General features: G+C 42.9%; 1 protein-coding gene across 4 annotated transcripts in view; it reads right to left on the bottom strand.

Annotated features, from left to right (window-relative positions):
* LOC128887652 (teneurin-a) overlaps nt 1-26014 on the bottom strand; it is a 766007-nt gene that overhangs the window by 502316 nt on the left and 237677 nt on the right. The gene's annotated exons all lie outside the window — the stretch shown is intronic.

Raw genomic sequence — 26014 nt, 5'->3', positions numbered from 1 at the left:
TCTGCCCTCGTGTTCCTATTACAAACAGGTACGATACACGGACGAGTGGCTAGACCCGTGGATCCTGAGGCTCCGCGAGCGGTGCATGTTTGATGCCGGAAGTGCTCAGAGGCCCGGGCCTACCATCCTCTGGCTACGGTTTCCGCAACCTCCGTAGGGTCATTAGCCAACCATTCATTATGCAAGTGCGAGGCAGTATTGCGTCAATATGGGGGGAGGGGGCAGATTGTTGGCCCAATCGATAACAATGCCCCGTGTTTACCAGCCGGATAATCAACAAACGCAGCTTCTGCTACCTCGCCTCCGAAGACCAAGCAAGTGGGAATTACAGTCTGCCTCGCCCCGAATGATATTGCGTTCCGGAAGTGTTGCCTAACCTCTTGCCCTCCCACCAGGCCTGTCGTCCTACGTGAGCGTCGAATTGTCAGCCACCCTCGCCACCTGATTACCGATACTCCAACTGGGGATGCGTCTACTTATATCGAATGTTAAGACATTGGTATGCTAGGTCTCTGATAGGTTATCAAAAGAAGTCGTTTGTTTATCATCGTTGGGTGTGTGTAAATGTCTGTGTTAGGTATTTTTGCATGCGTCGTTTAATCATCGCTAAAAACTGTCGACGCTGCGACGCACTTATATAAACTAGATGATTCCTATAGAAAGGTTTGATGGTGCCAGGTTGCGCCACCAAAAGACAGGAACTGAAGAGGAAATTCAACGCGCGCTTGGAAATGTTATGCTCGTCGTTTCTTTACGAGAAGTTTCATAAGGAGTACGCGAGCGTCTCTTTCATAGGCAAAAATTATTTGTCGGCGAGTTTACGACCCGCTCGCGGTGTAATAAGCGCGGAGGCAGAGCGCCCGGACAAAAGCTGTATTATTTAAGAGCAATCGCGATATGGATGGAGAAAGTGGAAGTCTATTGTCGAGGGTGAAATTAGTGTCGATATAAATTACGCGACGCTGACTCGAAGAGGTCCGGACACGAAAGGCGCAAATAAGGATCCTCTTTCACTTTAAGAATACATTAAGTACTTATGCATACATTTGTCATAGATAACCCCTCTCCACCCTAGTATATAAGATCTAAAAATCTTCAGAAGAGCAGCATTATTTTTACGACCCTTCTGCGTGACAGTCTGGTATTTTGTTTTCATAAGTGTTCGTTGTACCCAACTTGTATATAACTGAAACTTCCGAAATATATTTGTAAGTTTCCAAATCGGTCTCCGCGTTTGTCACCTGGATCCCGACACCATCCTACCCTGGCACCATCACCCTCATAAAATTCCCAAAAGCGACCATACCGACGAGGAAAAATGTACACAACGAGAGACTAAAGCGAACCTCTGAATAGAACACACCGCGTGGAAAACTCAGCTCCTGATCATTATAGCGAAGTGTGCAATTTGCGCGTAATCCCTTCGGTACTGTTCGCGAAGTCTGCGCGTACAGAACAGCATTAAAGTTCCTATTCAAGTGTACAAGCGTGGAGTGGATAAGGATTCAAGAGGCACTTTGTAGTGATGGTGGTGACACTTCTGCGACAGTACAATTTTAAAAATAAACGATACAAAATTCTCTGGTTTAATACATCCACTACAAAGTTACCGAACAATTCAGATTAACGACCCTCTATCCCGAACAAAACCCTATCGCCCTTCGTATCTCATTCCTGAGAGTCCCTGTTAATTTCTCGTACGCTACCCATTCGGATACCGCCCCTAGGTTCCTTGCAATTCACTAAACTTGCAATCGACTCGTTCACCTCGCTGTTCCTTCCTTCCTTCCTCCGCTAAGGGTCTCTGTAACCTGTTACACAGGACACAAAATACCCTGTGGGTGTCGAATCATTTGAGAAGGTTCGGCTTCGGCCAGCATCGAGAACTCGCGTAACCACCGGTCAAGGAGCCAGAATTCGATATTCCGGGAGGTCTCGAGTACGGAGGGTTCCGGAAGTATGAAACGCAACGATGAAAGAGGGGGGCGTAGCCTGGGCGATATTCCGAAACAGGAGGAAGCTCGGAAAAGGGTGAGAGAGCGGTTCGGAGGGAGATCCCTCGGCCCCTTTGATCTAAGTTTCTGGGAATGCAGGCCGAAGGGACAGCGTGCGTAGCTACCGCCCAGGAAGTTGCCAGTAATTTGCTTAGTTGAATTAGATTGTGAATTTTGCACCGCAGTGTTTGAGCCGTCGTTCGTCTACGACTTTGCTCAGCCCGCGCCTCGACAGCCGGCCCCCCCGCCCACAGGTTGCCCGGTTACCTCGTCGCCGACCTTATAATTACTGTTCCATCTTCAGAGAGAAGTTTGCCAATTCGTTGCCTCGACAGAAATCCGCGCTTTGATCCGCCAAGAAGCGGGCGGATACGGTCTTCCGCGGTGTCGAGCGGAATCGCGCGCGATAATGCCGCACGGCGCGGCGTGATTTCCGTCGCTTTGATCTGTCTGCCTGCTAAACGGAAAAGATGAACTCGCGCGTAGACAGCGAGCAGCCGAGAATAAAATTAATCTGACATCAATGGGACGCGAGACCCTAGGACTGCTATGAAAGGGCTCAGACCGGTTGATGTTCGGATTATTTCACCGTTGATAGTTGGAAATATCTACGGAGTTCTGGATCAGCGGAAGGGGAACCCCACGGGGTGTTAAACGCTTCCAGAGTTGGACCTTTTATTAGAATAATGTTGGGATGCGTGTGGTCGTTGATCCACGACGATGTACACTTCAAGGTGATGTCTTCGGGCACTCTATGATAGATAGACTCTAGATGTTTCACATGTAGTGGAGTTCAACTAGTCTTCGAGTTACCTAGAATACTTCAATTTGTGTCCACATCAATTGTAAAAATATACGTGTACGACGCTGCGTATGTAGAATGTACATAAACACACGGTACCTATAGTACAGGTGACCGCGAGCGGCACTCGCGAATCAATTTTAAAAACCGGCTGTTCTGTTTTAGTTGAGCGAATTCGCCGGCAAGTCGAAGGCATACGGCCAGTAATTTTTGTTTTTAGAAGTACCATCGGTTTAGTTTGTTTAGGTTGTGTTCTGAAAAGTGTGTGTGGCTGTAATTAAGGACCAGATTTTTGTGAAGATAACTGCGTTTAGTTAATTCGTGATAAACCCCGTGCCATCGTCCTAGACTGTTTCCTTACACAATATTCTAAAACTTGGATATTTAGAATCTGGCGCAATTTCATCAACCATCAAATTTGAACGCTACGAAATCGATAACAACTGCCAGCCAAAGCTACAGGTATCTATCCTCGAAAAGATTAAATCTCACTGTCCGAGCTGGTCCCAACGACAGCAGGACGACGCTGGCGAAGAGGGACGTCGCACGTACGACAGCCAATCCTGCCGCGGCGAAAATCGTGCTCTTAACGCGTCCGTGGTGGCGTGGATCGCGTTCGAAGCCGAAAAAAGGATGAAAAAGAATATCGCCGTCCAGCCGTCGACCCAAATTCCATCATCGTTGAATTCCTGGCCGGCAAGGGGTTCGTGATTCGCCTGCAGATCGCGATACGGGCAGACGCGCGTAGCTGCACGTACATAGGCGGGTAAATATGTATAGGGCGGTATCGTGCGAGAGGTGCACGCACGGTAGTCGAATATAATCCCGTGGAAACGGTGTTCCGTATGCACGAACACCCGGTGGTACACGTGTGTGGAAGCGCGGACCGACGGGCTGCCTATCCGGCGCACAGTGAATCCTATACGCCGAGCTTCAGGCACGAATGGGGGATCAATGTTTTATCGATATTGCAGCAGACGCAGCACTGATACGTCTCGAGTCGGCCGCGCATACATAGCGCGTGCTTTCTGCCGTTTGCGAGAGGATTTATGGATTAGCGTTTGTTTATCGTCGCCCTTGCTCGCATTTTCTCCGTCGGCGAGCCCGCGCTTTTTCTACACGGAGCAATTCACCTAACCCCCTTCGGCCCCTGTGGGGGAGGGGGGCATTAAAATCGACGATCAGCGAAAAGGTAAACAGGAGAGAATGTCAGTCGATATTGGCCTTCTTCCCTAGGTGTCTATACGTTTGCAGTTTCCAACGTTGCCCGGGGGCATCTTTTCTGCAGATACTTCTTCGTTGCTGAGAAATAATCCTGGTTCTGTTTAAACGTTTCAGTTGAGGGAGATTCTGGAGGTATCAGGTCTCCTGCATGAAGCTTGAAGACTGAGATGGGTATTTAGTGTCTGATGTTGGATTGACTCAACATCTTGAGGTTTTATAATGTAGTCAATCAAACATGGTTGATTATTTTATAGGAATAATGTCGGAGTCTCTACACAAAATAAGCCACAGAGATTCAAACCCCCGATCCTCGGATCCACACTCCACCGCTTTTCCTACACGACCAATCCTGCACCCTACGATTCGTGTTCATGTTCGATACCTTATTCTTGTGTATGGGAGGCGCGATGCTACAATAATAGGACGTCAGAGGTCGATGCCCTCTTATCACGCGTAGAAAACTCATGAAATATTCAATGAATTCCGATAAAATGGAATTGCTAACTGTTACATAACCAAGAATCCAGATATCGACCTTACATCCCTGACTATCAAATCTCAAGAGTGTGCAGACTTGGCAACCGAACGATCCATTTCTAAATTTCAATCTCGCCAAGCCCTGACGATAAATCCTGCTAAAATGAAATTCCAAACAGTGTATCTAAATAAGACACAAACATCCCTATCAAACCGTGGTGCAACGCCGCTTTCTCGATCTTAATTTAACACGAGGAGAATACACGTCAAGGTGGAATTCACCAGCATAGCAGATTTCGTTCCACCAACTGTTAACATATGTATTTCGTGGCGCAATGCTGACAATGATGACGACCGTAATTGCTGATGCTGACGGTTGGAAACGTCGTCTCCAGTAATTTCTTCGCAAACATTCAGAACCCCGGGTCGTCGGAGGTGCATCCAGGACGATTGTACGCGTGCATTCGAACGAAATCGTCGGAACGCTTGTCTCTCTATGGAAAGTATCCATCAACGCTCGTCCGACGAGTCTGATACCGGCTTTACTTTTTTCCCTGGGTGGTGCAGAGTCGAGCTGTCACGCGAGGCGCGTTTCCAGCTGGAGCTTTTCGAAGGAAAGTTAAAAGATAAGTGCAATTTCATCGCTTGCCTGCGCGTACCGAGGAACCTCTTCACGGTCGGGCAGGGGAGGAAAAACATTTCACCTTTTCGCGATTAAGGAAGAGATGCAGAGCAAAATAGAAGCAGCCCGAGCTGTTCGGGGGTGCTGCGCATGAACGCGTTGTTAGAATCCGTGACGTTGACGGCGGAGAGCAAGATAGAGAAATGGAGAGACGGAGAAAAGAACGAGGATGAGAACTGGAGAGCTTGGAACAGTGATTCTTCGGAGTAGAAACAGTTTTATTACTGAATTAGTCAGCGGAGGAAAAGCGTCTGCTTCGAATTAATTTGTTGGTCGGTAATTATATTTATAAATGTTGTATTCCGAGACGTATTTGACGTAATATCTATAATATCACGGGATAAATGTATATCTCTACAATTGTTATTTCATTTTATGTAAATAGAGTTGTTGCAATGATTAATCATTATCAAAAGCAGTGTCAGCCTTTTTCCTCAAACTGCGAAAGGCAGAGGAGAGACGAGAAGACGGAGACGGAGAAAACGCGTCGCGGAGGGTGCTAGGCTGGCGCAGAGGTTGCGGGACGGAGGGAAAGAAAGCAGAGAGGTTGCCGCCGTCAGGAAACTTTTGTTTAAAATTGGAATTCCTTTGCGGCTCGTTGGGGCTAGGAATGCAGATAGGGCGGAGGCGACGAAAACCGTGAGAGTGGATCAGAGAGGCGGAAGAGAGAGCAAAGTGTGTGGTTGGGAGAGGAAATGCCAGGCGGGAACATCCGGAGAAAGGCAACGTACGATATTGTTTCATCATAAAGGGAAGCTTCTTACACGCGAGGGAATACTTTTGTCATGATAATTGTTTAAAATGAAAGAGAAACTCAAATGACGTTTACAACCATTAAATGGTTACAACCAATAGGGTGAGTTTTTATGAATGGATTAATTAATACACTCTGCTAAAATAATAATAATAATAATAATAATAATAATAATAATAATAATAATAATTGTCCAAACGAAAATAGTTAAAGCTTAAAATGAAAACTCCATACACACCAAATACACAATTTTTCAATCTTTTGTACAACAGCTAAATTAAAAACTCAACAAATATAAACTATTCGGAGGCCCTAAAGATAAAGCTTCCACCACTTTCACAGTAGATCCACTCCCGACCAGCGTCAATGGCTTCTTCAATCTCCACCACCCGATAAACTTTTTCCCCCGCATCGTTTCGTAGCGAGAGACACTAATTACGTTCGCGTTAATCGCCAGATTAGGTCTCCTCCGGTCCGATCAAGTTTCAATTTCTTAAAACTGAGTCACCGCGTTAATCTATTTCCTTAAGTTCTAACGACGAACGGTAGAGGGGAACCAGGGGCGGTTTGGCTTCGTTCTAATAATTAGCGAGATGGGACACCCATCCGAGTATCCGCAGTAGGCCGCACAATGGCGCCGCGACGGATCTTGGAGACACCAGGAGAAGGCACCGACTGGCTTCCTCGTGGCTCTGTAATTTCGATAATTACGGGTTAATGCGTTTAGCTGCGGCGACACACGTACCCTGGCAACATGATTCCGGGTACCCGTAAGATACCTGCAAATTAATTAAGCGGCTGCCACGGTTTGCCGAATAGTATGTGTTTATCGGAAGCCGGCGCCCGGAATGCAGATCTTGTCTCGCCGAAGAACATAGTGGCTTGCGGAATTCACCGTTTGCCGACGCTTCCTCGGCTTGTAATCTCTCCACCAGATTGTAATTGACATTTACACGCGGGGAAACGATACTTTCGTAATTGATTTTGGGAAGTGGTGCGAAGAAATTCATGAGAAGATAGGTGCAAGTGTGTTGAGCTTCTAGCATTAGTTGATTGCAGATGAGTTGGTCTGCTACTGACGAAGTAAAAGTTTGTGGTTTTCTTCTGCCAAACCAGAGATGGGAAAAACCTTAGGCTTCGAATAAATTTGCAGTTTCCCGATGTGTTTGTCTCGTTTCCTTCTCTGCAAACTGTTCAAAAGAGGAAACGAGACAAACATATCGGCAAACTTCAGATTTATCAATTGCTGTGTGAAACACGTGATGCAAAAGCTTATGCATGTTTAAAATAGCTTTAAGTCTTCGTATAAAAAATGTACGTTAAAGTTTTTAGTTATAAAAGCACGCAACGTACACCGAAGTACCGCGTCTGACAAATACTCGCTGCTTCTACTTAATTAACACTCCTCTACAAAAATTCTGAATTCGATTAGTCCTAATTCCCTCGATTAGTCTCAATCCAATCGCAATCTCCAAAAGTGTCACGTTTAATCAAAAAATGTCCAGTCGCCGTCGACGCAATATCGCGCGACGCTTCGATCAAATACCGCGTTTCGTTACCACCGTAAAATAATTCGTGAAAGAGGAAAAGAGCGACAGTCGGCGACCGTGGCGAAAGGGAAAAATGATGAACGTCGAAGAAACAGCGCGGAAAGGAAACGGGAGGCAGACACGATCGAAGCTTGCCAAGGAAAATGGCATCGCGCGTAGGAAGCTTCTTTAATTTGTAGAGGGAGGAGCGAGTGAACAGCCCCTGGAATCTCGCATCGGGATTGATCGCCCGGAACTGTGAAATATCGCCGCGGCCGATGACGTATTTCAGTTTGCCCCGTCACACGTTTTTCCCCCGACCCTTTTTTTTTTCTTTTCAAGACAGCCATCACGAATATCGACCGCCTTTCAATCGGCCAACAGATGTCCGAAGAGAAATCCACGCTCGTATTTCAACGAGCTGCGAGTGACGACGTCCATCGACGACTCCGCGTTCCGATTTACGCGAGAAAACGAAAGAATATAATGGAAAGTAATGCGGGGTTGATGTAGAGCCAATCGTAAAATAGGAAATAGCCTGTTGCGCACTGCGGATAGTTTACAATAATCGAGCTTGATGAATCGTGAATTTTTGCGAAGTTTTGAAGCTAATCTGAAATCACTGAATTTGAATTTGCTTTGGAGTTATTCCAAAGCAAACAATGGTCTATTCGTGGATGGTAATTTTATAACACGAGTGACTGTTAAATGACAGGAAAGGTAGGGAAGTCAAAGGTGCGACACTATCACCAGTGGAAGAACGGGGTGACGGTCACAGTGTGCGCCACTTCCTCGGATTCGCTGAAGATATCCCAGTGAAAATCAAATCACGAGAAACGCTCAGCTGATTTGTATTATTGGTATCAAGTGACCGGGATTTGTTGATCATTATTATAATATCTCTACAATTCGTGTAGATTACTATTGTTCTTAATAAGAATCCACAATGGTAAATTGTTCTAAAGTTATTCTAAATAAAATTATACATTAAGAGGTACTCCTTTCTACATACACCCATATTATTTACCAAGCATGGTAGAAGAGAATGCTAAATGTATGAGGAGTTGATTCAGTCCAAAGTGTATTAGAAAATTAATGGAATACGAGAGAAGTACTGGCAGAGGAAGTTAGTTAATTTTTACCATTATTTCTGGTGGCGTTGCCCTTTCAACCGTTTCCGTCTTCCGGGACTTTTATCCTGATGAGCTCTAGACAGGGTGTGGCTGATCCTGTCAAGGAAATTTAGTGGCGATTCTAGCGACCAGCAATTAGAGAAAGTAGGTGCGCATAAAGTTTCTTCGAGCCGTAATGGAGCGGGGAAAGCTTTACGATCGCCGCTTATCCGGAGGAATACCGAAGGTTAAAGAAACTGTCTTAATTTGAAACGTTCGGGACTTCATTTACGGCAAATTTCAATTCGAACGGGGGAGCTCCCTTAATCGCGCGATAAACTGCGCTCACGCTAATTACATGCGAAAAAACACGTGACGTCGTCGTCATGTAGTCCAACGTCCAAAATTGTTCCACGTCTAAAATTGAATCGTCCGTTATTCAACCGCTGTTTTCAAAAATTTTACCTAAAATATCATTGTATATGGTTGTAATATTCTAGTGCGAGCAATCTCCCGCGCATCCAGCTTGCGCATCACGCGGGATTTCTCAGCTAATGACTGGTGAACAAATTTTGGCCTTTAATTGTAATCTTGTGTTGGAAGGTCGTCTAGTTTCAGTTTTTTCCTGTGTAAGCACTCGAACTGTCGCCAAGCTCAGGGTACCGCTTTTTATTGGGGTTCACCTGCATGTGAATTAACCGCACCGAGGCCGGAGTCATGGGTAACCAGGGAAAGTCCGACAGTTCGAAAGGGTTAACCTTCGGCCATCCTTGTATCCTTAAATCTTGTCACTTACACCTTACTAATGAAATCAAACGTAACAACATCGATGTACAAATCCAGAAACACTGCTCCACGTTGACTCGACAACGCCTCGTGCAACATTAACACCCCAGTCTAAGGGTGGTATACCTGGTTTGGTACGGGATCCCGACTAAATATTTCGCGAGGACTGGTCTGGCGCAATCAAGGGAGAAGAGTGTCGCGAGCGCAGGATGACGCGGTCGGGAGAGGCGGAGGGTCCCAGCAGCGTAGGAGGGAATCGATTTCACGACCTCGTCCCTGATCATTCGGGCAATTAAAGCGAGGATCGGCCGGATAGTCGCGTGCATTATTTGTACGCTAATGCTCGGGTCGATAGGAGCGATCAAGCTCCCAGCCGACAATAATAACCGGCCCAGGGTCTGCTCGGAGCAGATTACGCAGAGGATCTCGCACGGGCATGGTTTGCGTGCACGTGCAGACGCCCACGTACGGCCGACTGGAGGAGAGTTGTTCAGCCGGCAACGAAGCCAAGGGTTTGGCTGCTGCCGGCGTCACAACTCATCCTAATTACATCTACCCTCGTTTCCGGATTCGGGAGCCTTCCCTTCTAGAGGGTACATTGCCACTTAATTAGTATTGCCAACCGGACTTGCTGGCGCGGAGCTTGCTGCAATTGAGACGTTTAACTATATTTCCGCCTCCGAGGACTATTAACTCTTGATTTACGACGCGCCCGCGGAGCCCCGACCCGCTTTCTTCGGACGGCCCTTTGCTGCTTGGTGCCTAATCGTGGCGCAACACAATACCACAATCGCGGTACCTCGCAACGCGTCTCACAATTAGAGGGCCACCCTTTGTGTGGTGCTTCCCACTGAGCGTAATTTTATTTATTTATCTGTTACGGCCTTTGTTGCATCATAACGGAACGAGGTACCGGGGTAAGAAGAAAGAAACTAGGACTCTGCCGTTTCTCTCCATAAGATAAGGTTCTCTGTCGCTAACGAAAAGTACTCTGTTGATAAGACTATGGATTTTGTCGGTAATACAGAGCCCACTATCGATAACTAAGCTATCTGTTCATACGACTATGGATTCTGTCGCTAATGCAGAGCCCTCTATTGATAACGAAGCTACCTGTTCATAGGACTATGGATTCTATGGGTAATGCAGAGTCCTCTATCGATAAGACTCGGTAGACACAGGATAACGTGGAACATAGGATCGGTAAAACAGCTCGCATTGCTGGCAATGTAAAACACACTGTTGATTAATCATGAACACAATGGATTATATACGAATAAAATGAGAATGGAAGAGTCCTCTAAGGCAAAGTCTACTGTACAAGGCTCGCAAACTGAAGATTACCAAGGTGGTAAAATGTGACCCTCGAATGGAATATCGCAAACGTTCGGAGCTACGGTACGTGGTTAATGAAGCATCGAGCGATTTAATTGAAACGAATTCAACGTGACTAATGAGGCGGTGGCTGCTAGAGTCCTCGGTTATAGATATACACGACAGTTTGAAGTGGAGTGCTCCGGTTTCACGAATCATTTATAACCGGCGCTGAAGGATCTTAACGCTCGCGTGGCGTAAAAAATGAATCAACCGACCGACTCGAGCCCAACGGCAATTTCATCTCGCTAGTACATTATTTCTAATTACCAGAGATTTATTAACGTTGTCGTTGGCTAAAGCCATGCTCACCTTCCCGCGAGAACCATCGCCAATTGTGGTCTGTACCTTGGACAATTTTCGTCGTGTACTCCTTGGGAATGTAATTACAACTACAGGAAAAAAACTTTAAACACCTAATTCTTAAGAACATCGGTGCTTCGACTAATGTAAAAAATACCTACGGTGTTTAAACTGCTTCCACCCAACTAGTAAAATAATCACAATCAAAGATATGAAATCCAAAAGCTTCAACGATAAATAGTAATTAAAAATACCGACCCGAAACTTAGATCCTGGAGGTAAATCTCAGAACTCCCGGAAACTTGTCTCGATTGGATTTCCTTTTGCACTCGGGCGCGCAGCTCTTTGCCTCGTCGGGGAAGATTAGAAGCTGCATAATTCATTTAAGTTTCAAGAAGACCGACGAAGATCGCGGTCGCGTTATACTTTCATTTGCTTCCGTGACGAGCCCAGCGATCTTTGTGCCTCGTAAATTTAGATTACGCGACGGTATTCATTGCTTTTTCTCGGCGGTACTACCTCTTCGAATAGCGTGCAATACAACGCGAGGGCATGTAAGGAATACCTCGACGACATTGCACGAAGATGGCTCGAATGCTGCGCCACGCGCATGAAAGGCGAATGAATTTCAGCCCAATAAATTTCGCGCGCTATAACGCGTTTAGCGTAATCGTATTCAGAGCCCTCCGCGGCTCACGGACCGCCTACAATACGCGCTGATGATGAAATCTCTCTGTTAGCGTGACCGTACAAAATGAGACACATTCAAATGCTTACCTCAATTCGCGTATCGGAAATTATCGATGAAATTGCAAACAAGTGACTTGTTATTCAGCACGGTGCCACTGCTAACGCAAATTGTTCGACGGAATAACGTTGTTTAGTCGAGTTTCCGTCCGATATCGGAAAAACGTCATTTTATTCCTGTTGTTTCTATGAAATTGCTCGAGGTTGTTTATCACCGGTAGGGAATTTTGAAGCAACAGTGTACTTCAGGCTTTAATTGCCTGCTGATCAGATCATTTTAATGCAATTACTATTAGGTGGAATGGTTGACGATGATTTTTTTCGATTGTAAACCACAGGATGAAACGTGAAAAGTTGAAAAATTTGGTTCTTTTAGTCACAGGCATCGATAAAGCAAAAGATAATTCCATCTCTTTGATTGCTTTACATATATTTGTATTATAATAAGGATAAAAGTTATTGAGAATTCAATCGTATCGAAAACAATGCATCGATTAATAAAGGCTCCGAATTTAAGGATTCTCGAATCAGATACCACCTGTTTGTTTCCATTATTCAACATTTGAAATCTCCCACCCTTCATTGCTTCAATTCGCGATTACTTTTCTAGGCGGTCTTCGGCAATCGTCTTTGAAGCCTCGTCGCGCAAACTATAACACTTCATTGGCCTTCGTCGCTCGTAGTCGAGAGGAGAGCTCCGAAAATAAAAGAGGACGCTGTGTATCCTCGAGTTTTAAGTTTATGCCCGTGAGAGCTCCGCGAGGGTGAACTCAAATGACGGAGAAAAATGAGCGGTAATTTACCTTTGCAGCTACCGGGATAAGTGGAAAGCGAGAAAGTCAAATTGTCGGGCGCGATCTTGAAATTAGGGACGAATTGGAACCGAAGGGTGAGAACGAAGTGAGCCGTGACTCTGACAAATAATACGAGAAAGACGTCCCTGTAATGGTTCGTTATATTATAGAGGGAGTTCTTATATTTTTGGGAGTCCGCGACAACTTCATTCTGATAGATTGTCGACCACCTTTGAAAAGCATTTATAAAGTTTTAATTAAATTCAGGCTACTCCTGTCCTACATATTTTTTTTGTCATTTAACAACCTTTATTAGTCTTAAATTATTATGAGACTTGCTCTTTATCTTTTGTGTAATTAACGACGACACTTCTCGACGTCAATAACTGCTATTCGTGGAAAAATGTTTATCGTTTACGATATGCAAATCGTTAATAATAATCAGGAGTGCCTTTCAATATTGATCCAAAGCTTTAACCAATGCAACGATTTTTTCCAGCTTATACTGATAAATATTTTCAACCTACTTGAAAAGCAATATGCGAATAACCATTTTTATGTGTCTACTTCTGATACAAATATGAGAGGAAAAAAATGAAATATCGAATAAGCGTCGGCGTAAAATAAATGAAAAACGTTAAACTTAAATCTACCGTGCTTTTTGATTCTCACCAGATGTATATTTTAAAAAATACTCCGCTCCTCGAAAAATGTTTGGAAGCATTGATTTATGGTTAGCGACGAGAGTAGTTACATTATTCTACGCAAAAGTCCATCGCGATATCCCCGCAGACAAAGTCTGCAGTTAGCGAACTTCAATGATTAAAAAATTGCCTGTCAGTCTCACTTGCGCGATTCATTTCGCGTTTCAACTTATTTCTCATTCGTCTGCCTCCTCTATTTTTCATGTTGCCTCGCCCCATCGCCTCGTCCCTATCTCCGAAAGTGACTGATTAAAGAAATCCACGTCAGGTGTTCTCATCTCGGACGGAGCAGCTGTCAAAAGGTTACGTTAATTGCGCCATGCCTGATTGATTAAGGCCTCGATCCTATTAAAGGCTAAAGAAGATTGGGCTACCGATATTTGATGCGTAGACCGAGGGACTGGTAACGACGTTCCCAGCTAACCCTTCTGTTTCCTCAAACAATCTCGTCGCGTCGAGGCGAATAATTCTAACGAGATTTGAGGCGTCAGCTTGTCATCGTTATCTTTCTTTGCGTTAACAAGAAATTACGGTATATTGAATTTTTAACGCGGTTTGATACTTTTAAAGTATACAAGGAATAATCCAGGAAATGATCTGTTATGCGCCAACTCGAAAACAAACATTTAGTTATCGGTGAGTCTCAGGTCTTTTAGAATATAGTATTACTGCGAGAGGATTAGACCTGAATCCAGGTTTCCATCTATACGATAGTAACTGTTTTCTCGTTCTTTCAAATATTTTGAATTTTTCAGTCAATAGGTTCTTTACCTATAGCAGTAATAAAGACCCAAGGAATCGTTACATACTGTCGAGTAATTTCAGTTAATTATTAATCACATCTGGTTGTCAAAACTAAATACTTTGCATTCAAACATTTTTAATAAGATTGTTTAAGGGCTGAATTTTTTTAAACTGAAGATTCGATGAACTCGTTGAATAAATATCGCGAAATGATGCGAAACTTGACGGAGAAGGTATTCCAAGATGCAAAATGCGAGCGATAATAATTATCCCAGGACGCTGTAATTGGAGATATAGAGGGACCGTAGTCCAGCCATTATGGACGACATATTTTGCATGAGAATACAATCAGTGCAATTCAGTGGCCGCAAATACGGAGCATATCAGTGTGAAATGTGTTCTCTGCATACGTAACGATAAGTCAAACCGGTGATCGAGAGTGGCGAAACGCACACTAGAAGGGCCACCCTGAATGGGGCTAATTTATCTTATTAATGGACAAAGCTCGATTCCCGAATCACTGCCATTAGCAGCTTGGAGCGTTTCTTCTCGTAATACGTTAAAATTACGGTTCATGCTGTCGTGTTGCGACGTGTGATTTTTATTCGAGTCGATAGACTGGAATGATCTGTAATTCAGCACGAGTGAAAGGACTGAATGGGTTCTGGATTTCATTTAAATCCTCCTCTGCCATTTCTTTTTAGAAACATTCAACGAGTGCATTTCCAATTCTAAATTGGAATAGTCTCTTCGATTAGTAACGTAACACCATAGATTATTCTTGTGCATACGTTATTTACAGGATCGAGTAAAATATTTATTCAGAGTATCGAAATTTACGAATTTATTTAACCATGGGAATTGGTACAATGATTTATTAATATATCCTGATTATCTAACATTCGATAATTTCTGAATCGGTATCGATAATAGCAAATGCAAATAAGTAATCGCCAAATATTTACGATCGTGTGATGTATTAAAATCTATGGACATACGAATGGATACTTAAATTAATCGTGTTGCAGTTAATTAAGGTGGAAACATTTTTTTAGCTATGTAGAATAAGAAGACAAAATATTTGTAGATTCTTATATACATGAAAATCTTCGGTCAGCCTAAAAAGATTTAATTTCGCGAGGCAATTGTCGAGTCATTTACAAATAAACGCGGAAAAATAGTTTTCGAACGATGTAAACACACAACGATGTAAATATTTAAACATCGAGCGCAAATATCGAGGTTCACGCGTACGCGGCCAGAAAAGGGCTCGAAAAACGTTTACATCGTTGATATTAATTCGCGGACATTGTTGTAGTAATCCTCGTATTAATAGACACTGGCAATTAAAACTTGTCGGGAACGACTGCTGACGTACACCGATATGCAACGCGCCAGCCAACTTCGTTCTGCGTGTCTAACGGAGCCTTGAATTCTCGGCGTATCGCGAGAGTTATGCGAATTGATACCAGTAATTAAAACTTTCCCCACCGATCGCGCTATAGCTTCGACCGTAATTGCGTTTCGCGTTCTCAGAGATATCGGAGAGATTGCGGGGACACTGTACTCGTTAATCTCTTAACAATTCTTCGCTTCCTTCCTTCGATACATTGAATGTCAATGATTTCGTACTTTTAATTAGTGAACTCATAGCAATGGGGAATCAGATAAGAACCAGAATAAATAAAAGAATACGGGGAATTAACACTAAGCCTACTACGACTGGTCAAATGACCGTTTTTAAACTTTTGAATACAGTTCTTATATGCAATATCTATACCACTATTACATACATTAAGTTTATGCATTATTCAATCTAGTTACACTATTCTACTGACATTATTCATCACTTTTGCATTTAATTGAAACAAAGTATCTTTGGGGGGTCACACCACTTTGTCCACCTGACTTATCTGACTTCTTCAAGAATTTTTATTGAAGCGATAACAAGATTTTCTTTACATTGAAGCACATTAATGGATCGTACAAGTATTCAACTAGAAAAACATTCTTTCATTTTTTTTTTATTTTTACAAAAATGCCGGTTTGGCAGACGATTTAGTGGAGCGTCTCAAAAACTAAATGATTTTGCAGTGGACACGATAACTCAAACCAGGTTTAAGCTATAACAGTAAAACAAAATTAGTCTCCTTAGTCCAAAACCTAGCGAAATACATAGCCGTTATTAAAAATACACATTTTTAATAAAATGGCATCGTTCCAATGTAAAACATACATATTTTGCAACAATACAAAATTAAATTAAATTGTTTAATGTTATATATGAATATAAGATTGATCATTGACGTTCATGTAAAATTGAATCGATTGCGTGTAAGGAAATTTTGTGACACGAGGGTCAGACGTTTGAGACGATTTGCTCCATCGATGGGCGCCGCGCGAGCAAATCGAACCCCCGACCGCCGACTGCTCAGGAATTCATGTAACAGCGCAATTATAGGCGAGTATTGGTGTTATCGGTTGCCGCAAATTCAACGAAGACGCGTAAATAATGCATTCTCGCGCGGAGTTCCGTCGACCGGAAGCGTAGGCGCAGCCGAGCCGATCACAAATCCAATTATAGGTGAAACTGTTCGCGGTGACGTCACATCCATCCTTCGCCAACCCTTTCAGTTGTTCTCTATCGGATAACAATTACTACCGTCTATACCGTCGCGCTATCCGTCGATATCTCAACCCCCTTCACCCCGTTCCCCTTCGCCGTGGTCTTCAGCCCTCGATCGAGCAACACCCCCCCTGCCTCTCCCCCCCCAAAAAAGAACGATTTCCCTCGTTTCACACTTACCGACTCGCAGCCCTACCCTCACGCCCCTTCCGCTTCACGAGCATTCTTTTGTTGTGGATACTTCACGCGAACCGCGCGTCGACTTTTCAACGCTGTTATCGCCAAGACGAGACCTCGAACAGGGTTCGCGCTACTTGTTGACACCGTCTTAACGACGGACAAGCGGAAGTAGTGGGCGTATTTCTCGTCGAGGGGTTGGGAACTCTGTTACATGAATGAAGCACGACTAGAGGAAGACCTTGGGACGTAGAAAATTACTTGTAGCAGAGGGTTGGGGTGTTTGTGCACATGTAAAGAGGTTCAACGAGGGATGCCGTAGTTGAGCGAACGGTAAATGTACTAGAACCTGAAATTTATAAACCATTGCTCCAGCTTTTTAATTGCAATAATGTAATTAAGATTTATTTTTGCGATCACGTTTGGGGGAACGTTGAAGAGAATTCTATTTGAGTTGATCAGTATGCATTTACGCGACCAGCGAATCGAAAAATCGTCGTTGGAAACGCACCGTCATATCTGGTCGTACGAAGCATAATCGCCTCGGTTATTAAAACGAGCGACGAACGCTTCATTAAAGCGTTCATCGAAATTATCGCATTAAAGAGGACTTAATTACGCTCTCGCGGATGAGGGAATGGCGGGATTAACGTACCAACGACGACGCTCGCGAATCGACGTATCTCGACTTCCCTCGGATCCCGGAAATTATTTGGTCGATAAATCACGCATCGATCTCGTCATTCTCTCGTCAGAGGGAGAAATCGTAGGGAAACGTCATAAAACAGTGCTCCTCAAACTTCGGTGAATGTAAACCTTCTAGGAGTAGAATTAAATTGTTTTTTATTCCTTATCATCAAAAAACTGTACTCGAAAAAATTTCACATACCGCCAAACTAAGTCGTACGAATAGTCCTTCCAATTACGATATTCAATTGTGTCTCTATATTTTTTCTCTAAGGTTAACGATCTCTGTCAACATGATAGCGAAGTCCAAGTGATCCGCAGGCCACAGGTTGAGAAACACTGGCGCAGACCGGCGGTCGGTGCCACGAAATATCGCAAATTGGTATTACCGGGCAATCGAGCACGAAATAAACAATCGCATTTAAACGTAGATCCCGGTGCCGCCGCCGTCCATTTGTCATGGAATATCACATTTTTCCGCTCGGCTGGCCCCGCCGCGCGCCGCCGAACGCGCGTGTGAGCATCATGAAATAAATCGCGACAAATAAAGAAAACGCCAAGGTAACCCTCTCCTTCTTACTTTCATCCTCCAAGTATTTCTTTTTCCATCCACCTTGATATTTCCTTTTTTTGTAAAACTCGCGTCTGCGAAGAACTCATACGGCTTGTTGCGCATTCCAAGTTCAATTTACATCCACAAAAAGCATTATTTAATACATTGATAACCATTTGATTTTTAGCCTAGTTACCACATTCATAACATACGTTATGAATTTCCAGGTTGCCTTCCGCACGTGTTCGTTACACCCCAGCAATGGGGATGAATCGTGGAGGGAGGTTAGGATGGAAGCAACGACGAAGCTACCTTCGCTCACCCACTGCAAGGTAGGCGGCATTGTACTCTTTTTGGTATTTCTAATAACTTCTTCTTCCTGCTCTCCTTCCAAGCTGTCTTCTCACCTCCTGTTCTTTGCGCCTCGCAGTCTTCGTGCTTTTACCCCCTCCGACGCTCCTTCGCGACGCTCAGGGTGCTCCTGCCGCCGTTTCTTTTTTCCACCCCACGTCTGGACTTCACAATACCGGCGGTAATCCGACACTATCGGACCCTTTTCTCTCCTTCTCGCTCCTGGCAATCTCCTGATCGCGTTCTCTCCGTCCGTACCCTTTTCCAGCGACTCCCGCCGTCAGCTCTACCCTCGGTTCGCTCTGAACAACAATTACTCCGCCATATTGTCCCGTTCTCCTATATCGTAAACGAAAAAAGACAGGGAGTAGGGGTAAAGAGAAGCTCGGAAGACGAAGAGGACGGACGGATAAAGACGGAGGGACGGGATCAAGTTTTTAATCACTCTCCAATGTCAGTAGGAAAAAATGCGAGCGTCCTGGGGTGCGCCGTCTTCTCCCATTTTCTCTTTGCGTCCTCCGCTGTCCTCTTCTGGATCGCAGCTTCAACCCTCGCGTTTCCAGGTAAAGAGGACGTTCGCATGACTTTGTGTCTGTCGGTCAATGACGCGCTAACGACCGTCAGCGGTCGTCGTCCAAATTTCGCGTGTCTCGATGATCTATACTATTTTATTGTCATTTTCTATTATTATTTTCTGTCCTTCGGACAGTAAATTTAAAAAATCTACAATTAAAAACAAGCAATAAAACAATAATTACGTTAAATCAAAGACGTAGCGATGAAATACAAAGCCAATAGCAATATCCACATTTATGTACGTTCATAAATCGTCACACAGAGAGTGTGGTACCGGCCAATAACCTTCGGTGGTAGCATCACACACATGTTGTGTGAGCAGCCATTAAAGTGTTAATGTTGCTCCACGCAGCAATAAATGAACTAATAACTTACGACTAGAGTCATCGCTAGGTTCGGCTGATTAATTTTATTCCTTCAGGTTGTTCTTGTTGCTCCTGTTTCGGAGGGAAACTGCTCGTGGCCCCCTCAATCAGAAAACATTCAATGTGTCGTAAAGCAAACGGGGCGATGTCTTATCGCGGACGACTTTGTGTATCCGTGATCCAATGAGCCGAGATTTATTCGCAACTTGATCTCCCGTAACGCGCAACCGGCGCCCCGTCAAATTACGACGACTCCCTTCGAAACGGATTTACATTCGCATCCACCGACGAAAGCTCGACAAATTTGCTCTCCTCAGACGTGGGTACACCATCCAGGCGAGTTCCCGTTCGTTGATTTTCATCTTATTCGCTTAATCCGGGATGAATTTTTCCACGTCCTGAGAGGTCGAATGTTCGCTTATGGAATGTGACTTCCATCGCGTCTGGGGCGCATATTCTCTTGCTATATGAAACAAATAGCTTGGAATAAATAATGAAGGATTAACTACCAATATTCGATATATGAGAATTGGAAGAAGGTTTGTAATTCAATCCTGGGCCTTTGGAAATTGATGTTGCTTACTTCTTATTCAATAATTAGCCAAATAAAACACGTAGGTTTTAAGATTTTCTTGATGTAATACGAGGTGTGGCTATTAAATAATAGGGCTGAAGCTGTAAAATATTTTATTTTGATTTTATACATATTTACTTGTTATCACCTTCAATATACACCCCTTCTTTATCCCTACAACGATCCATAAGAATCTTTCATTGTTCGAAACAGAGACGCAGAGTCGTAACGTTGTTTCACAGCAGTCCCCTTTTTTGGTAATTCCCCGACTTTTATTTTCGACGCGACGACAGATGAAGTTTTCTGCGCTCAGTTATAACCCAGTCATAAAACTTGAGTCCAGACCTCCAAACTTAGCTGATTCGGTCACTATTGACCTGAAGATCTCGAACCAGACGAAATCAAACTTTAAATTTATAATCTAACGGTTTTTTCTACAGAAATAGAACACTTTTAATAGCAAAATCTTGTATACTAAACCGCCACCTCCGATTTAACGTTCAAGCTAGAGTGAAAAATAAATCCCAACCGTAAATTAACGACTCTTCTCTATTCGCCGTTTCGATTACCACCGTTTGTGTAGCAAAGACAACTAAACCGATGATCATTTCTCGACATCTGTGTCGCCGTCTTCTCTATCTATAATTCAGAACGTAGGTGAAGACAGAACGATAACGATAAGCCAAGGGTAAGGCACAATGGGGGTGTCTATGGTACAATATTCTATCTTTGCTGCGCGCGCAACCTGTCAGAACCATCGGCCCTCATTTCTGCCCTTCTATACTGCCTTCTTGTTGCTTCGTATAGCGTCAACCTTTAAACGATAACGTGGGCACTATAGCTTGAACTATTTCTAAATCTTCAATCAGAAAGAAAGAGTAAAATTTTATCTATATAAGAATTTTGTATATCTTTGCTTATGAAGTCCCTGTAGAGGTGTCTCTATTGAATAACGTGGAAGTAGATATGGAACGTGCGTGGTCAGACCAATTCTCGACGACATCTGACTCAAGTCTGACAGAAACTACTGCGATTCCACTGTGGAGTAGGTGGTAAATCGTGGCATTTACGATTAGGTTCGGGCGCTGAAGACACGCGCAGGAATATTCGCAGCCGTGAATGCTAGATCGATACCACGGAACGACGCCGACGTTCGCGTTTGAACTTTTATGATCATCGCCGTACTAAAAGGCGCCGCGCGAAATCAGCTGACTTAACCGCGATTCGATTGATCCGGTTGCATCGTTCGGTTCCAACGCATCCCATCGCATATCGTGCTTTATCGATACAGATGATGATCCTATGTGCGCATACGCCATTCTCCTATCTGCGTCACACTGTGGACTACGAGTCATGTTTCTCGTATAAAAATCGTGGAACTTTTGATCGAGTGGAAGAAATCTAAAATATTTTACGGGTGATTGTAGGTAGATACTTCTAGGATAAGGGAAAAATACAGAGTAAGTGCTGGAAAATTTGTTGGGCCCGGAATATCGTCGAAAATGTTTCGCTGTCTTGAAATTTGAGTCTCATAAATGAAAAAATATATAAAAAGGGGTGTAATCACGCCATCGAGTAGGTTCAATGATTAAAAGAGATTAGTTTACTACGTTCAATAACCTCACGACGCGAGTTTAATACAACTAACCCCATCCTCTGAGTCGAACTCCAGGTCCGAACCCCTGAAGTACCTTCAAGGGGCTCCATTGGCAATAACTACCCCTAACGTAGTCACGTTCCTTCCTTACCGACGGCAACCAATAGAAGAACTCTCTGTAATATCGATACTCGCTCAGCAAACAGCAAACGGTTCAACGTTTCAACCCCCCTGTTTTACCACGCAAGCAATTCTGCAGGTCCTTCACAGGATAATTCTCTCGCGCGGAACATACCTCGTTTCAGGCGTTAATAAAGAGGATTTTCAATTTTCCATTTTCGAAAGAATTCACGTGTTCCAATCAAAAGGGATGTTTAACTCCTTTTCCAATTTCAGTCTCGACGCGCAATGGAAATATAACTCGAAGCGGAAACAGGTCGAACGAAAGAAACGTTTGTTCCTGCTTGCGAAATATTAACAATTCGCGATATTTATACTTGATGAGTGTTTTAATGAAATTGTGTCGTTTATCGTTCCAGCCTTTTATAAAGGATCGCTTTTATACATTCATGAGAAAGAGGATAAGGTAAACTTGTCTATTATTCTCTTTCATGTATTGTACTATACAGTATTACTATTATTTCTGTACCAATAAAATTTATTTTTCAGCTCGAAAACGATTTAAACAAGGAGTAGAAATGTTATAAAAAGAAACTCTCTCCAACATTAGACTGATAAAACGATCGAGTTTGACTACGTTGTAACCTTCCATCCGAGATTGCGATATTAAATTGCAGAGATAATCGCAGCTTCTGGTATGCCAAAAATATAAACGGCATGGCGATGCACGGTCTGAGAAATAAATTACCCTCGTATGACATGTTCCGTAATCACACGTACTGGACGAAGCACCGTTTTGAACTTTCCAGGTCAAGAAAACTCGATGCCAGGGCAGAGTGGCCAATTCAACTGCTGATGAGCTGCTACGTGAGATGGGCCTCTAATACCAGGAATTCCAGCGTAGTTGTCGGAAAGACCCTCCCCTTTATCGGGGATCTACCAGCGAGCCTTTGATTGTTGTCTATGTAATTCAGATTCGAAGCCTTTCACGGGAAATTTACCGCGCCTTTCACTCTTGGACGACTACAGAGATAATCTTATATTTACTCTGTTTTTCTCGCTAGTATCGAGTTATAGATGATACTAATCCCTTGACATACAAATAAAACGGAACTTGATGCGCCGAAATAATACTATTTAATTTCACTCAACTGAACAGTGATGTGAAAGCTGAAAAAGAGTACATTTTATTTTGAAATTCTTTTTTTATTTTTTTTTTGTCACTTTGATGACAGTTGTCGATTCTATTATCATCACTACGTAACGTCAAAACGATTTCTTAGCGTTTCTTTGCCAATTGAATTAAATTAGTATCAACAAAAACCTCAGCGAGGACCAAGGGAAGATCGAAACGAGAATTTGAGTGGTCGTTGATCGTACAAATAACGATGAAAAAATGATACCCTGCCGAGTGGAAAGCAAGGTTACGATAACGCGATGGGTATGGGTGGTGAGTCGAACATTTTTGTGCACATATTGTGATAATGGGAATTATTTGCATATTCGGGGAATACCCGGGTAAATTTATGCGTCACACGAACCAGAATGAACATTAAAGAGTTATTATCTCTTCTGTGGCGGTCGAGTAGCATTCCTCTCGCGAAACGACCTCACAAATGTGACGTTATTTATCACTAGAATACCATGTAGTTATGAATTTAGCTAACGTAACGCTCGGATTAGTCTCAGCGTTCTAGACTTTTAATAAAACGTTAAATTGTTTGCGAAACGAACGACCAAAGCGAAACACCGACTACGTACTTGTCCGCTGTTTACGCTGGCAATGAAATTGTATCGTTCAGAAATTAAACTCGTGAACGTACACAATCTTCACAGGAACAAGTGTATATCGTTGAAGATAATGCGAACACTTTTCATTTAAAGTCTTTCTTCCGCTGCGTAACTTCTTTCAGAGATGGAAAAGTGGAGAAACGTCTGCTTTAAGTGATAAAACAACGATTATATCAGGCGCTATGGTTGAGTCGGTTCTTCAGCTTCGAAAACAAGTGAATGTATTATGAAGCATTATTAAATGGATCTACAAGCAGTACTTAGTAGTTAGTTTAGACTAAAATCTCTTTCAAAAATTTTTCTTTTATATATTTAACACATTGCATGCAGATATACTAAGCCGGACTTGCGGGTGCAGCGGCCGTTTCTTCGTGAGTCTCGCAGAAGTTTGGTAATTCAGTAAAATCGCAGTACATTGATAACTACTTCGTTTTTCTCAACAAAACTTTTTTTATGTTTCACTTTAATATTACACTTGAATTAACAAGAAAACGTCATTTTTATGAAATCATGAAAATAGACAATTTTTAGAGTTTTACTATGTATTCAAAAATATTTTTTCATAACATTAAGTAAAAATTGCAATGATAAAACTTTAATATTTTTTCACAGTATGATATCGTTCAAAGCATTTGCCTCTGTGAAGTGGAACACCGCATATCCACCAGTGACAGACTGTGAAAAATGTAAAAGTACGTTTCCCGCATAAAATGCGTTAATAACTCAATTCGAGGAGGACGTTACTCAATTCGACATGTATAGATATATGTATATATATCTTTTTTTTATATATTTTTTTTTTTAATGTGTGTTTACCGATTACGCCGAGATGGCTTGACCCATCGGAATGAATCCTGTCGCATCTTGTAGAGCATGCCCCCCCCCCCGTGGTCCCATTATCACGACTTTTTGCGACTTGTCATTTTTTACCCGTTTTTTTGCCAAAAAACTGTGATTTTTAGGTATGCTTGCCGATTACGTCGAGATGGCTTGATGAATCGGAGTGAAACCTCTTGCATCTTGTCAAATATTTCTTCCAGTTGGTCGCGTAAAAGAAACATTCTGTGCTTTGTCATTTTTTACCCGTTTTTTTTTTAAACAGAAACATTTTGTTTCGCTTCTTACTCCGAGACGGATGGACCAATCAGATTGAAACTTCTTGCATCTGGAAGAGCATTTGCCATTTGGTCCCATAACAAAACATTTATCCTTGTCTTATTTTTTACCACTTTATATCACTTTTTATCGCAAAAAGCGTACTAATTCACGTATTCTTGGCCTGAAACTGATTAAATCGATGAAACCCCTTATATTTTGCTGCCGGAGAGGTTTTCGCAATGATCACAGATGCAAAAATTTATGAATTTCTGTAATGTTTATAACTATTGTTATCGCAAAATTCCTATTATATGATGTAACTCGGTGAGGAAATTAGCGAGCGCGATAGAACCTTCCGCATTTCATAATAGATGAATTCGTGATGTTCCCATTTGCAAAAATTTATGGACACTTTCATTGTTTAACATCATTGTTGGTGCAAAATTGCTATGCTCTGGTGTAGCTCGACGAGCAATTTACCAAACGCAATCAATCCTTTCACATGTATTTGCACATGTATTCCTGATAATCCCATTTGCAATTATACAGGGTGTCTAAAAAATGTTGGATGTCCTTGAATAGGGTGTTTCGAGGGGGAGCGGGTGATTTGAAACAACTTTTCCTTAGCGAAAATATTGTTCAAGGCTTCGTTAAGGAGATATTGACAGAAACCTCAGACCAATCAGAGCGCAAGTTTCTGTTTCTGGAATATCTCCTTAACGAAGCCTCGAACAACATTTTCGCTAAGGAGAAATTGCTTCAACCCCCCTACCCCGCGGTCCTTTTTCCTGCCCCGGGGTCCTTTTCAAGGACCTCTAACGTTTTTGGTCATCCTGTATATTGCTCATAACTGTTGATATTGCATGAAACCTATTAGTTATAGATTGCCACTAAAAAGAGTAAAATAAAATAATTTTTTGGAAAAAAAATTTAACCGACTTTGAAAAAGGTGCAGTGAAAAGTATGTAATACTTTCTAGTTGATGTATATGAATACGCACTAGCTCGAGAAATAATTGCTTAAAAGTATAGAAAATGCAATGAAAAGTGTGAAATAATTTCTATTTAAACAGCATTGTTGATCACCATCGTTTGACAAATTTGGTTAAATTATTAAATACATCATATTAAATGCAATGCACCATCAATGCCGGCAAGGTGGAGTGCTCGGTCGATAATGCAGATTGCACTGCCGATAATGTAGTCAGCTCGGTCGGTAATGCAGATTGCTCTGCCGATAATGTAGCGAGCTCGGCCGGTAATGCAGAGCACTCTGTCGATAATACAGAGAACTCGGCCGATAATGCACATTACTCGGTCGGTAATGTAGACAACTCGGTCGATAATGCAGATAACTCGGTCGATAATGCAGATAACTCGGTCGGTAATGTAGATAACTCGGTCGATAATGCAGACAACTCGGTCGATAATGCAGATCACTCTGTCGGTAATGTAGACAACTCGGTCGATAATG

Source organism: Hylaeus anthracinus, unplaced genomic scaffold (assembly GCF_026225885.1).
Source record: "Hylaeus anthracinus isolate JK02 unplaced genomic scaffold, UHH_iyHylAnth1.0_haploid 0, whole genome shotgun sequence".
Taxonomy (NCBI): Eukaryota; Metazoa; Arthropoda; class Insecta; order Hymenoptera; family Colletidae; genus Hylaeus; species Hylaeus anthracinus.
Note: the sequence above shows the minus strand (reverse complement) of the source record. Positions and strands in the feature narration are given on the sequence as shown.